Here is a 14,294-nt window from a genome sequence, read left to right on the forward strand (position 1 = left end):
CCACCTTCCAGGGCCCGAGGAGCCCTCTGAGACCTGCACACCCACCCCAGGGAGCCCCCCTCCCTCCACCTCTGTGCCCCGCAGTGACCCTCGGACCTCTGTGTGTGTTGCAGATTCGTCAGCCTCCGGAAGGGCCAAACCTCGGTAGATTTCCCTGGCCCCTCAGCCCTCTGGATCGTGCGAGTATTGGGGATAAACCTTCCTCTGCAGTTTAATATACTTTAATTAAAAAAAATTCTTACATCAACCTGTTTATTTTTAAGACACAAGCTGTCATTGCATCATCGTAGTTTCCATGTTTTGCTCAAGTAATTTTCCAATTGTTTTATTAGTTTTTTTGGATCTTTGTCCACTCATTTTGGAGTTTTTGTCATTTTGACAGATGTTCTTTTATGCTTTGCATCGTTTTCTTAATTACATTTCTTAATGACTTTTACCTTAGTTTTTAAGAAATCCATAGTACAGTAAGTTCCATTCAGACATAGTATTTTTTATGTTTTTTAATAGTTTATATTCTGTGCATATTTTCACATATAGAACTAGTAATGGCTGGGCACGGTGGCTCCGGCACTGACTTATAATCCCAGCACTTAGATTGTTGTGCTTGATGCTGGAAAACATTTTGAAGACAAGACTCCAAACAGTGACGTAGGCCACACTAGCTGATTAGAAAATGAGAAACTTGCATTATTGACAGGCTTGGAAGATTCTTGTGGTCCTGTAGTCACCCGCATTTCCCTGGTCTTCACCTTGCCACTCCACTTTATTCTCGTTTTCTGTTGCAGTAGCTATAATGCCACAACGTTTTGTTTTTTTCCCCCTTTTCTTCCTTCCTGCTGGCACTCAAATGACCACTCCTATTAAGTGATGGAATTCCAGAATTTTTTTCTGTATATTAAACCTGATACAGTTTCACTCAGTTTATCATTGTTAGGGTGCAAAGTAGTCACCTAGAGGTGCCACTCAGTATATAGCACTGTGTTTAGAAATTTAGGGAGCCGTGAAATATTTAGCCTCTGCTCTCTGAGACTTCGGCCAGGTGCAAAGAGCAGATACAGAGCTGAATGTGAGGTTGGGTTACTTACATCCAGCAGTACCAGAACGTGCCTGGGAATCATGGGGGTGAGAAATTAACTTTGATTGAGGCAAATATCTCTGATGTTTTCTGGAAGGAGGATGGGGTCTGTGCCAGGCCTTGGATGTAGGAGGAGGAGGAGCTGTCAGGAAGCAGCAGTGGCTTCAGTGATGGCACTGTGGTGAGGAACATGGGCTGTGTTTGGGGGACAGCCAGGGGTTTTGTGTGGCAGGTTTACAGCACCTGTAGGAGGCTGCACTGGTAAATAAGCCCAGAAAAGTCAGCTGGGGCCAAATTATGCAGGACTTTGAAGGTCAGTCTGATGAGTTGAGTGGGATAAATAGAAACTATAAGTAGCACCAACTCCATTGAGGACAGGTTTTGCTGCCAAAGGATTTTTCTGACTTTGTAGGATTGTGTAATTGTGGCTAAAGAATTACTGACCTGAATGTATTTGATCTTTGATTGTTTTAGTATGCTAGATTCTTGGAGGTGAAATTGCTAAGTCAAGGTGATGACTGTTGTTGAGACTTAATTGCAAAATTAACCGCTAAAAAGGCAGCGGCAGCTTAGAAGACCATGACTGATTGAGAGTTCTTGTTTTATCTTGACCTTGCAGAGCTGGGTGTTACAACGTCGAAAACCCCTGCAGTGTCCTCTTTCTCGCCCTCCCGCCCCCTGCTCTCCCTCCCTCCCTCTCTCTCTTTCTTGGTTCTTCCCTTTCTTCCTTTTACTTCTCCTTATGACTGGCTCTCATTTTCTGAAGACCCTGCTGCTCTCTTCCCATTTATTTATGATGCCACATTTATCACATTCTTTTTTTTTTTTTTTTTTTGAGACAGAGTCTCACTTTGTCATTGAGGCTGGAGTACAGTGGCATGATCTCGGCTCCCTGCCACCTCGGCCTCCCAGGTTCAAGTGGTTTTCCTACTTCAGCCTCCTGGGTAGCTGGGATTACAGACATATGCCACCACGCCTGGCTAGTTTTTATATTTTTAGTAGAGACAGGGTTTCACCACGTTGGCCAAGCTGGTCTTGAACTCCTGACCTCAGGTGATCCACCCACCTCGGCTTCCCAAAGTGTTGGGATTACAGGCATGAGCCACTGTGCCCAGCCACATCCTAACTTTTGATAACATGCCACAATCTTTCTTTACTGTCCTCTCAAAGAGGTTAAATACTATTTTCATAATGAGTTATAATTGGGAAGTTTTCTCATGTCAAATATAAAAACAAAATCATATAGTTCATCGACTCACTTATGTTTTACCAGGCGTTTTTATTACAAATTATTGTTTAGTCAACACTTTAAAGTGTGTCCTAAATTTTCCTAAGTTTTATTAATAGATGATGATATTGATGATGAAATGTTTGATGATCACCATTTAAAGGATTATTTTGAACAACTGGCAATTCCAGGAGGGATGGAATTAACCATATGAAGATCTAGAAGGACTGGAGCCTCCAGAAAAAGATTGGACATTACCTGCAAGTGCTCCTAGTCAGGAATGTTCCAGTCTTTGTGGCTTTTCCGAAATTTGACATTAGAAAATCACTATTGTTCTCATTGGATGTTCACATGAAAGTTAAGCCTCTGGTTTTCTTTGGACTCCATTTTTTCCAGGTATGAATTGATGAGGAATGCCTGCCTTTTCTTCCTTCTTCCTACCTCTCCCTCAACCTACAGAAAATTCAAAGGCTAACACAATGGAGATTTACAGATCCTTCACCCAGATTCACCAGTTGCTAGTGTTTGCCACCTTTGTGTTTTTTCTGTCTTCATACTTTCTTCCCTGAATCACTTGAAAGTAAATTGCAGAGAACATGACATTTTGCCACAACACTTCAGCATCTATCTCTTGTGAATCAGGACATCTTTCTCCATAATCACAATTCTATTATCTAACTTTGATATAATAATTTAAATTACTGTACCATCTACATTGAAATTTACGTGATTATCTCCCAAATGTCCTTTATTTTTATTGTTTTAGAGCCACAGTTTAATGAGAGATTAACCTCGCCTTTGGTTGTCATATTTCTGTGTTCTCTTTTAATTTGGAGTCTTTCTTTCATGACGTGAAACATTTTGTAAAATCTAGGCTCTTTGGTTTTCAGAGTGACTCGCAATCTAGATACATCTGATTGCTCCCTCGCCTTGACTAGATTGGATTAAACCTTTTTGCAAGGATACACATTAAACAGTTTCCTCATGAGTGGATTCAGATTAAACATGGGCAGCGTAGTGTACTTCTCATTGCCTCACACCAGGAGACGTTTGAGTCTGTCTGTCCCGTGATTTGTGATGCTGTATTTGGTAATTTTGGCTAAGGTGGAGTTGGCTAGACATCTCTTTGTGAAGGTAGCCTTTCCCCTTTGTTATCAGTCAGTCATCTGGGATGAGACATCAAAGCCCTGTGAACATCCTGTTCCCTGACAACCCTTCAGAGCTGGGTTCAGTGCCACTGCTGAAGCCTCTGGGAAACATTGATTACACTCACGTGACAGTGGGAATTTCTCAAATTCCTTCTACATTGACTGCCTGCGTTATTCAGTGAGGCAGACGTTGCCTGCTCCCTACAGTTTCCCCTTCAAAATGTTCAATTTTAATTTAAAAGATTAATACAGTCAAGATATTCTTTCAACAGGCAAATGAAAACCACAGTTTAAACTCTAAGTTTCAATCAGAAACTAACAGCTCCTGGATTTCCCGTGGCTCACACTCTTCTGAAACAACTCACAAAGAGCCTGAGGAAGCAGTTCTCCCTTATAAGTGGGCCAGTTTATTTGTCTCCCTGGGACTAGTAAGTACTGAAACGGTTCTTTTGTTCTTAAATTCTAAGTTTGACTTTATCTTTAAATAATTATTTCTTTGGTATGATTTAGTATGTATTAACCTTTCCACTCCCTCAAGTCTAAAACTTTTCAAAAGAATTTTTAATGATACCTGAGTAAATTGGTGTTATTAGAAATACCACAGTCGGTATTTCTTGGGCTGAACGTTATGAATGATTGTGTTCTACCCAGACATCGAGAATTAGATGTGAATTCTCTCATATGGTAGCAGTTTATCATGTTTATTGTTGCCTCTTACTGTTGCATATTTTCTCTCTGGGCAAATTGTGCAGTTTGTCATATGAATGCTAAGTATTAGGTTTACATAAAAGAATATTTTGATGAGAAGGATGCAGTTATTATGTTAGATTGCTCAGATTGGACATTGCTCCATTAACTGTATTTTTCAGGTAATTCTGTAGTTACTGGAGGTAGTAGAAGGCACATAGATCATGCCATTTCCTTCTAGTACTTGGATAATCGAGAAAGAAATGGCAGAAAATTGTGAATGGTATTTCCAGCTCCTGACAGAGTAAGTTATGCTTTTTCCTTAGACGTCCTATGAAAGGGAATAAGGAGTCTTTTGTGTTTGTATGATATCAGTTTATTTCCAAAGAAACAATTGCTGTTGACATCTAAAAACTATAGAAAAAGTATAAAAATTACTACCAATGTTTCGTATGTTTGTAAGTTTCTTTCCCATAAATTTTTTTTTTTTTTTTTTTTTTTTTTTTGAGGCGGAGTCTCGCTCTGTCGCCCCGGGCTGGGGTACTGTGGCCGCATCTCAGCTCACTGCAAGCTCCGCCTGCCGGGTTCACGCCATTCTCCTGCCTCAGCCTCCCGAGTAGCTGGGACTACAGGCGCCACCACCTCGCCCGGCTCGTTTTTTTTGTATTTTTTAGTAGAGACGGGGTTTCACTGTGTTAGCCAGGATGGTCTCCATCTCCTGACCTCGTGATCTGCCCGTCTCGGCCTCCCAAAGTGCTGGGATTACAGGCTTGAGCCACCGCACCCGGCCTCCCATAATTTTCTTACATTTAAATATTTTAATGTCTTGCGTTTAGACCATTCATGTGGAATGTTCCTTGGCCCAGCATCAAGTCATTAAATAAAAAGCAAACAGACCTTTTACCTCGCTCAAGCATATTTGTTTTTATTGTTTCTATTTTTTTCTCTTGGTTAATAGCACCCCATTTTTTCTGTGCTTGAAACTTGGTCGTCATTTCTGACCCTTACCTTTTCATTATGCCCTTTGTTAGTCAAGTACGACTCACGACTGTAGAATGGGGTTTACTATTTGGAGGGAGTGTGTGTGCTATGGAGACAGCCGTTCCATCCTCACAGAATTCTGTGAGTGGACTCAAGCAGCGAGAGACGGGATTGTCACCTTAAGGGAGATGAGGTTCAGAAGGCCTGAATCCTGTCAGTACAGCCTCAAGGCTGTGCCTTAAAGATTTGTTCTTTCTTGTTTATTTCATTTACACCAATTCAAATCCAAGGTGCTAATGACCACATCTAATTCATTGCCCTATCGACAGTGTCTCGCTACTCTGTCATGCTTGAAACCAGCAGATTAATCTTGTTACGGTGGCTTTTTTGTGTATAATATTCTCTGTGTCCCTATGTTTCAAATTAATAGTTCTTAAGGTACTGTGTCATCTGGTCCCACGTTATCTGTCTCTTTTACTTTCTACATTTTTTTCCCTTCTGTCCCTAATCCAAATTAGAACCATCTTGCCAGACTTAGGTCATGTCTTAGGTTACTTTTTAATCATTCTAGACCACATTAACTAATCTGAATTCCTATTACAGTAATTGTATTCCACAGTGTAGTACTTTATTATGGACAGAAATGCACACTTATCTAGAAGTTGCCTATTCAGCAGCTTCAAGAATTTGTAATTAACCAGAGGAGGCAGTTACGTAGACATAAAATACAAAGCCATGTTCTCAGGCAGCCAGGATGAGTGTTCCAGAGTCCATGGGTTTTCCTCCCAGTGCTGGGCTGTAGACACTTGGACATGTGCGTAATCATTGATGTGTATGTGTGGGCAACAGTGCAGCGTTTTGCTATTTTAATATATTCAGTTAACGGATTGCCAGCCCTCAGCCAGTTGGAGGTAGCAAATTAGGAATAAGAAAGAGATAACAGGCCAGGCATGGTGGCTCATACCTGTAATTCTAGCAGTTTGGTAGGATAAGGCAGGGGGATTGCTTGAGCCCAGGAGTTCAAGACAGCCTGGGAGACCCTGTCTCTATACACATACCACACACACACACACACACACACACACACACACACACACAGCATGGCTATAGTCCCAGCTACTTGGGAGGCTTAGGCAGGAGGATCACTTGGGCCTAGGAGGTTGAGGCTGCAGTGACAGAGTGAGAACCTATCTCACAAAAGGAAAAACAGAAGAGAGATAGCATCTATTAGTTTTGATTTTTGTCAAAATGTGATTGTTGATAAGCTTTATAAATAGGTCAATCTGTGGTGACTTAATTTTGGGCTAAGATCTTGTCCTGCTATAATACAGCAACTATGTGATAAATTAAATGACTATTGAAAACAATGTATTTAGTTTGAATATGGTTGAGTCTCACAAATTGTTGGGGAATCTTGGTCAGGTTGTTTCAAATGAGAGAATGGTCAGGAGCCTTCTCAGTGATAGGTGTGCTGCTTGGTGGTGTAGGTCATATGTAGATAATCTCCCTGCTTAAAACTTAGTAGAAAAACAAAAGAAATACCTGGATAACTATAAAATAACTTGATTGAAGCAGAATCCTAGTCATTGAATCATGTAGCACGTGCTGAAAGAAGTTCTCAAGTTCTGATTGAGTTCTAAACATTTTTGGCTATTGGAATTCTTCATGTGTGAGTAAAAACACAATTTCTGATGATCCATTTCTAGTCCATCTTCTAAGAAAGTATTTAACCTGGACCAGGCATGATGACTCACTCCTGTAATTGCAGCACCTTGGGAGGCGGAGGCATGAGTGTTGTTTGATGCCAGGAGTTTGAGACCAGCCTGGGCAACATAGCAGGACCCTGTCTCTACAAAAAAATTTAAAAACTAGCTGCCATGCACCACTGCACTCCAGCTTGGGTGACAGAGTGAGACTCTGTCTCAGAAAAAAAAAAAAAAAATCAGAATGACATTTAACACAACTGGCCCACCTGAAGAAACTGCAGTCAGAAGATAGAAATGAACATACAGACCGCTGAGGCAACAACTACAAACGTTTCCCATTGTGAGGCCTCTGACACAACTAAGCTGCATTTCCTGCCGATGCGAGAATGGCAGTGAAATGAAAGGCAAGACCTACATCATCAGGTCACCTCAGCAACAGGTCACAGAATTTTTGCAAGCATATGTGTCACAATATGGGGCCCAACTGCTGTGATCTAGACCGGTCCATGGTCACATCGACAAGGGGTCACTTAAGACTCCATGTTTCGTTTCAAAAACTGAATCCCACAGTATTATTCTGTGTGTATGAAACAAACATTGAAGGAGGAAAAAGATCTGCCTCTCCAATATATTTGATAGTGAACATTTCAGGGTGAAGATAAGAAAAGCCAATACATAGAGAATAAAGGGAGATTCCAGGCTGGATGTAAAATGCCATCCCCACCCAATTCTACTATTCCCGAGTCACCAGAGAGTCCTAGCTTCAACAATTCTAAACCAGTTCCAAATTAAATGTAAAATGCATTCGTGTAAGTTCAATTTTAAAGCCAATCTCTAAGAATATAATTCATAGTAATAAAAAAGATATGAAATGATTCAGTACAAATTTCCATCACTGTTGATTCATCACAAGTTTTAAGAATTATTACATCAAATGGGTCATTGATGAGGAATAAAAACTACATTAATATAGATGTTGCAATTTTTTTCAGGGATTATCTACTTGAAGGGGTGGTTAACAGGATTTGGGAAGGAACACATATTACCTGTGTAAATGGAGAATTTCAATTCTCAACAACTGAATAGAAAATTGTGCAGGTGTGCACATATAAATATACACATAGACCAAGGGAGAAAGCTTAGTTAAAAAATACTAGACCACAGATTTATATCTCTTAATACCAAATTGGGAAAGACATTTTTAAAAACAGAATATATTAGGAAGAATAAAAAGGAATGAGCATAAGGCTTTCCTTCCTGGTGCCACCTAAGTGTTCACAGTAAGGGAAAATAAATGAGTCTTTTACACACGTAGCCAAAGCCCTTTTACAAAGCTTTGTCGGGTGTCAGTGCTATATGATTGTTCAATTCATAAATCTGGTAAGATGTGCAGAAACTTAACAGTTGTTACTTCCAGAGGCAGAAGGTGGCAGGCCGCAGAAGGAAAGATAAGCCCAGATTTCAGTGTGCATTCTTCTGTGCCTTGGAAATGTCCTACTAGTGTGTTATTCCAAAAAAACGAAAACTCCCAAATGCTGAAAACTCCCAAATGGAGAAAACAAACATTTCAATTTGCTAATGCTTCACGGGGACAAGAATTCAGGCAGGACACAGAAAAGAGAACTTATTGGTGCTTGTTGATGTCTGGGGACTACAGAGAAGTCTTAGGGAATGGGACTGAATCCACAGAGTTTCTGTTCTTTCCTGTGATGCCCACATCAGCCTGGAGGGATGGGCGGGGCAGGGGCTGCCACCCAGAGTTGACAGCTCAGGGAAGTGAAATGAGGAATTTGAAGCGAGTTGCCCAGAGTCACAGCACTCAGGAGTAATGGATCTGGGAGAAGAATGTGGATGGTTTTCTGGGGACAGAGGTCCCTGAACGCCTGAGATCTCTAAATCATGGCCTGGACCCTGACCAGGAGCTCTTTCCACTCCCTTTCTCAACCCTCCTGCCCCAAAGTCTCTTCAGGAAGGTGGATGCCTGGAGGTGACTGAGTCCAGAGAAGAGCTTCAATCATTCAAACAGAAACCTCCGGCCTCTGGCCTTGCTTTGTGGTGAGCATGTGATCAGTGACAACCCCAAGGGACCAGGGGTCTGCCTGGCCCCCAAGCTGGCTCAGGACTCAGGACGTTCCGAGCCAACTGCCACTTAACGGCTGTGCCAGGAAAAAACTTTCCTTCAACTGACCAACCCTGCATGAGCAGTTAACAGAAGTTAACTGAAAACGTGGCCACTGGGGCTGGTGCATCAGTGGTTTGATGAACTAAGTCTGTGACCCATCCACCTTGCTGACAGCTGACCTGAGCAGCTACCTGAGAGTGGGCAGTGCCTCGACGAAGGGCACTGAATGGCCCGGAAGCCACCCTGTGAGCAGGGCCATCCAGGTTAATGAGAGACAGGAAAAGTGTGCCCCAGGCCATGAGCAGGTGCCGGAGGAGGAGGACCATGAGCAGGAAAGTGAGTTCCCCCGCCTGCTCGCAGGAGACAACCCAGATAGACCAAAAGCCAAGAGCACAAAACCATGTGACAGCTGAGACCAATGTCCGCTTTTTAGACCTTGAAGGCAAACGTGTTGGTGTTACAGTGACAGAATTAGAACCTGGGGGAAGGTGATGGAGCTGATGAAAATTTGTAGGTGGAGGTTGCAGTGAGCCGAGTTTGTGCCACTGCAGTGCAGCCTGGGCGACAGAGGGAGACCCCGTCTCCAAAAACAAACGAACAAACAAAAAAAAAAAGAAAGAAAGAAAAGGAGAGTTATCATCCCAACCAAGTATAAAGATGCAACTTTTCCAGGAAAAAAGAAACAGAAGGGGATGATGTGGGACCTGTAAATTACACGTAAAGAGACACAGTAAAAGTCGAACTTCTGAGGCTTCAGTCTGAGAAGTTTTAAAAAGAAATACGTTTCAGAATGAAAAATTGTTACCTCTTGTATTCTCACTGAGAACAAATTCATATCTTAAGAACAGCTTACTTTTCAACCAAAATTCTAGTTTGATATTAGCGTATGTTTAATACTGTAGCTAATTTTAATAAGACCTTATAACAAATCTATCCCAGTTTTGATTGGGATTACAAATTATGAGGTTATAAAACATGTTTCATAAGCCTTTTATCACCTTGTAACGTTTTCTATTTTATAACTGTTTACATTCATTCAGTTGTATTTATCTTTTAAATTTTTCTTTAAAACAATTCCCAAAACCTTTAAACGAGGCAACATTGTTTCAAATCATGAAATAACTCATTACTGTTTGTAGCAGTCTCTGCATTCAGCTCTAATATTTGGTTTCAGGTTTGGATGTCTCTATTCAGAAGACTGGCCTGTAATCTCCCTCTTGTGGGCTGTCTCACACCACACTTGGTATCAAGATTCTCCGGATCTGGTGAAGGCAGTGTTGCTGTGTTCCTTCCAGATCTATTCTAGCAAAAAGCCTGCATAAACTTGGCATGGGAAATGGGACATTTTTCTAAATAGAGGAAAATGTTTAAGGCAAAAATCTTGATAGAAAAATCAAGAATACAAACTGAGTCGTAAAACTCTAAAATTTGTACATCTATAGACAAGCTGGAGTTGGGGAAATAAAAAAAAATCAGGGAGACATTTGAAGTCCAAGCGGCTGATCTGAAGAAACTGCACTGAGAAGAGGGAAATGAGCACACCTTGAGAAGAGCAGCAAAGGTCGCCTCCCGTCTTCACCACTGGTCTCCGGGCTCTGCAGTGTCAAACGGCAGTTCACAGAGTGGCAGCCGGGACAGAGGCAGGATCTTCATCATGGGATGGCAGCGAGTGCACTCAGGGTGCTACGGCCATAGACAAGGGCTCCATCTTCAGATGACCTCAGTGACAGGTCACCGTAGAATGTTCAAACGAACACGTGCCACTCTTATGGGGTCCAGCTGCTTCTATCTAGACCAATTTCTTTTGGTTGCAAATTCTACATTCTTTTTAAAAGCCAGCATTTCTCATGAGGAAAATGCCCTCTGCCATGCAGTCTGTCCCTGAAGCTGCCACCTACGGGTGCCATCTTGAATCAGCTCTTAGTTGGTAGTGGACTCTTACTTACATTTGCCCACCAAGAAATTCTGCAATTCATCTATAATTTCCATGGTGAGATTTGCATATCATAATGCAAATAAAATGGAAATAAACCAAGAGAAATAAAATTCTCCTCTCAAAGAAAGAAAGAAGACTTTACCTGGCAAAGAGCTAGGGTCATTTCTGGAAGTATCTCACTAGCCATCGTCGCTAGGAAACATAGAGTCTCTGTCAGCCGTGGGAGCTGCTGAAGGACCTCTGGCAGTCTTGGGTGCCGGACACACAGGGCTGGCGTGTGTGGAGGAGGTGGGTGAGAGCACGAGCCAAGCTGCTGCTGGGCCACCCTCCCTGGTGGTGAAGGAGGCAGAGGAGACCATCAGGAGAGCCCTGGGAGACAGAGCCTCGGGTCTCTGGCTAAGCCACCCTCATCACTGTGAAGTAGGCAGTGTTCACACAGGCAGAACACAAATGCAGGACATCACTCCAGGACAGGGTCTCCTCACAGAAAGAAGCCTAGTAAATATCCTCTTTTTCATAAAAATGTTACTATGTCATTTAACCTTCCTAAAAATACCTATGCTCCTACTGCAGTTATTTTAATGGACTTTAAAATATGGTGAGCTATACACAATATCTGCTATTTTAATCCTTAATTTCACGATCCAGGAGCAGACGGGACCACAACAGCAGACAGAGAGGGGAGCCCAGGCACTTCCCCCTGACCCTGAACCAGAATCCACACAGGAACCTGGAAATGTGTGGGACTCAGCAGACTGCGGAGGGTGAGCAGGAAGCCTTTTCACACTCGTGGTCTATCTCAGCGCACGGCTGTGCGCATCAGAACATCACTGGGGCCCCAAGATGGGCTGCCCGGGGCTGAGCTCTGGGATGAGAAGAACAAGGAGGACTTAACCTCTGCTCTCACAGTGACCAGCCATGGCCAGAATCCTTCCACCCATGGGTGGCAGGTCACAGACTTTGGGACTGATGATTCCAAATCCATCTCAGAAAAACAAGCAAAGTGATGTCTTATGGGTCACAAGGGAGATTTGCAAGGAACACCTGGCCTCTGGGGCAGCCCCTCCCTTTGCTTAGCTCATCCCGCACTGGAACTGGCTCCCCTCCCACCTCTGCTGCAACTAGTGTGAAGCAGCTGCCCTGGCCAGGAGCTGTGAGGCTCCCTCCAGTTAAATAGGATTCTGGGATAGATCAACCTTGGCCAACACACGCCAGTCCCATGCACACAACTCCACCCCACATACAGAGAATGCAGTTCCTCTCAGGGACTGCAGAATGTGCCTGTCTCTCCTTATCTGGAGCAACCACTTCTCCACCACAGCCTGGGTCCTCAGTTACAACAGGAAGCTCAACTCCGGCTGCCTGTCTGCAGGAAAGCCAGCGAGACAGTGGCACATTCCTCATCACCTGGATTCTTCATTCACACGGGAGGGATTCCCCCATACATACCACTCTCCTGCTCTCTCCAGGCCTCCTGTAATCACAGAAAACATATTGCTGTGAGCGCCAGACCATGCTGTGTGCTGCGTGCACAGGCCTTTTCTTCACTTGGTGACATTAGAAAACTAGATGGGAAACAGTGATGAAGTTCAAGGAACACAAAAGAACAGGACAAACCGCCTCATGCTACAGACACAGTTTCCTTGGAGTATGTTTCCTCCAAGTCCATGTGGCTTGGCAACTAAGTAATTTTGTTCCAAGGAGAGAATCAAGCTGCTAAGGAAAAAGCTCACGGCCACACAGTGTGTGGCTAATGCTGTCATTTTATCCTGCTATTTAAAATCAAGCCTCACTGGGGAACAGGCTCTCACTCAGAATTCCCCTGACCAAGGACAACTGTATAGGTCGTCTATAATACATACTGTCAGATTCTCATCTCTTAGGCTCATTCAGAAAGATAAAGCTAGGAAAGCAACCGTATTCCTCAAATGCAGGGGGTCTGACCTTCACTTTCCATGGGGCCTCCTTTTTCTTCTCCCTGAGGTGTTTTTCCATTGGATCCTCGGTGGAACCTAGGAAGACAAAGAGTGACGGTCAGCAGGTGCAAGGGAGGAGCAGGGAAGAACAGCTTTCTAGCCCCAGGCCGCCTCATCAAGTGAAATAGCCCATCTTGAACAGGGCACAGCACCCAGGGCAGGCTGGGCATCCCTGCAGCCTCTCAGGGCTCCTGCCTCCTAATCGGACCCAAGCTCACTTGCCCTCCCTTCCTGAGTCCTTCAAGGTCATTTCCTCCCTAGAATTCACCTGTGGTGTTGATGTGTGTATCTGTCATTCTAGAATATTTTATACTTGGTAAAAAGAAACCTTCATTTAGGAAGAACATTTCATTCTAGCCAAAATATTCTATATATTCACTAACCTTTGTTTTAAAGACAATAAAACAAAGCTTCAAAAATAGTAAGTTGTTTTTTCATTTAAAGGTAACTCCTACTTAACAACTGCTATCTGTCCTGGCACTCAATGCAATGTCTGTGTGCGTCGGGAGTCCGTTGCTGCTCACACACACAGGGTCTCTGACACTGGGACAGTCCATCATGGGACAGCAGGTGAGGGTGCGGACCCTCCCCAACCCAGCCGTGCAGGGGAGATGGGTGGTAGGCTAACACCCAAGTTGTTCCTTGAGACCACATTCGGTGCCGGGTCTTCAATGTGTTTACTCCTCAACTAAAGCATTTATTTTTCCTCTTTATTATTTTTTTGATAAACGGTCTCTGTCACCCAAGCTGGACTGCAGTAAGTTGATCTCTGCTCACCGGAACCTGCACCTTCTGGGCTCAAGTGATCCTCCCCACCCAGCCTCCGAGATAGCTGGGACTAATATAGGTGCACCACCACACACAGCTGATTATTTTTAGTAGATACGGGTTTTTGCCACGTTGCCTAGGCTGATCTCCACCTCCTGGACTCAAGCCATCCTCTTGCCTCAGCCTCCTGAAGTGCTAGGTTTACAGGCATGAGCCACCCACCTGGCCAACTGGAGCATTTCTGAGGCTTGTGATGATCCTGTTATTAAATACAATAGAGCATGTCCTTGATTATTCTCTGCTTTTGACCACGAACTGAGAAATGACCCCACCACTGCTGCTGACAGCCTGTGAACTCTCTGTGTGTGTTTCACATTAATGATCACACCAAAGTCCCATGGAAAATGTGACTATTCCTACCCTGGGTTAGGGAACCTTTGAGACCTCCCTACGCTCAGCGTTTGGGGCCTCTCTAGGCTCTCATCCTTCCACATCAGACAGATGCCGGAATTCCCTGGCATGACGAGTTATACCAGGGCTGGTGAGTGCGCAACAGTAGCCCAGTGCATCAACCCTCCATCCATTCCTGAGTTCACATTCGCCTCTTCCATTTAGGAGATCGAGAGCCTGGGAAATTCATCTCCGCACCATCTCTATCTGAGGATGA

The 14,294-nt window shown here is 43.5% G+C and overlaps 1 long non-coding RNA gene across 1 annotated transcript; it reads left to right on the forward strand.

Annotated features, from left to right (window-relative positions):
• The first annotated feature begins 2,088 nt into the window (after positions 1-2,088).
• Positions 2,089-4,677, forward strand: LOC113220391. Its single transcript, XR_003307261.1, has 3 exons — positions 2,089-2,699; positions 3,724-3,879; positions 4,648-4,677. It is a non-coding gene; the product is annotated as an uncharacterized LOC113220391 (long non-coding RNA).
• The last annotated feature ends 9,617 nt before the right edge of the window (positions 4,678-14,294 follow it).

Source organism: Piliocolobus tephrosceles, chromosome 4 (assembly GCF_002776525.5).
Source record: "Piliocolobus tephrosceles isolate RC106 chromosome 4, ASM277652v3, whole genome shotgun sequence".
Lineage (NCBI taxonomy): Eukaryota > Metazoa > Chordata > Mammalia > Primates > Cercopithecidae > Piliocolobus > Piliocolobus tephrosceles.